This window comes from Octopus bimaculoides, chromosome 2 (assembly GCF_001194135.2).
Source record: "Octopus bimaculoides isolate UCB-OBI-ISO-001 chromosome 2, ASM119413v2, whole genome shotgun sequence".
Lineage (NCBI taxonomy): Eukaryota > Metazoa > Mollusca > Cephalopoda > Octopoda > Octopodidae > Octopus > Octopus bimaculoides.
This window is the reverse complement of record NC_068982.1, coordinates 91,542,018-91,542,834: the sequence shown is the minus strand read 5'-3', so window position 1 is coordinate 91,542,834 and position 817 is coordinate 91,542,018. Positions and strand designations below refer to the sequence as shown.

At 36.7% G+C, this 817-nt stretch overlaps 1 protein-coding gene across 1 annotated transcript in view; it reads right to left on the bottom strand.

Moving 5' to 3' along the window:
* The window catches only part of LOC106870624 (inosine-uridine preferring nucleoside hydrolase), a 23,494-nt gene that overhangs the window by 4,313 nt on the left and 18,364 nt on the right, over positions 1 to 817 (bottom strand). The gene's annotated exons all lie outside the window — the stretch shown is intronic.

Genomic DNA, 817 nt, shown 5'->3' with positions numbered 1-817 from the left:
ATATATATATATATATATATATATATATATAGTGGATCTTGCAAACATGAAGTGGGTTCGATCCACCATAGCCAAATTTAAATTAAGACTGCAACAGAACTTTTCCGACGGTGGAACAATAGTTTTACTGTTATCCAGATGCCTTTAGCTAGGCCGATATAATGTCATCACCACTTGACCCCTTCTAACCTCTTCTACTTCACCAAAAGCTAAAACGGAGATAACAAGACCACCAACTAAATCTATTGTCCTCAATGATATGTCTATCCTTCTCGATAGTTATAAAAGCAAGAAGACCCCAAGCAAAAAGCAGTTAGTCACCAGTCGGTGACAACTCAACGAGTCACACCCAACAACGTAGTCTAGCTGACCAGCTAGAACCTTGGTCAGAGAGTGAAATGAAGTTTACTGTCAGCAACTGTGAGTCAACGTCCAAAACCCTACAACTCTCACTAACTCTAATTCTGTTCTCTTACAACATCATTCTATCTCTCTCTCTGTAATTACTAGTAAACAATGAAAAGAACACAAACACAAACTTTACTTCCCATGCTCTCGGATGTTATAACCTGCCCGTAGAGGTATGGTATTTTTTTAACGTAACGGTAAATAAATATTTCCTTAAAACTTCATGCATTGTCCATTTTTCACATCCTACAACATGCCGTTATAACAACAAATTTTTATCGTTATAACTGCTGATACCGACATTTCATAATATTGTGTACCTAATCAACTTTACCCGTTACAATTGGTAACTACATCAACTGGAAACTTTATCGTGACAACCATAAAGCCTCTACCGCAACATATATAT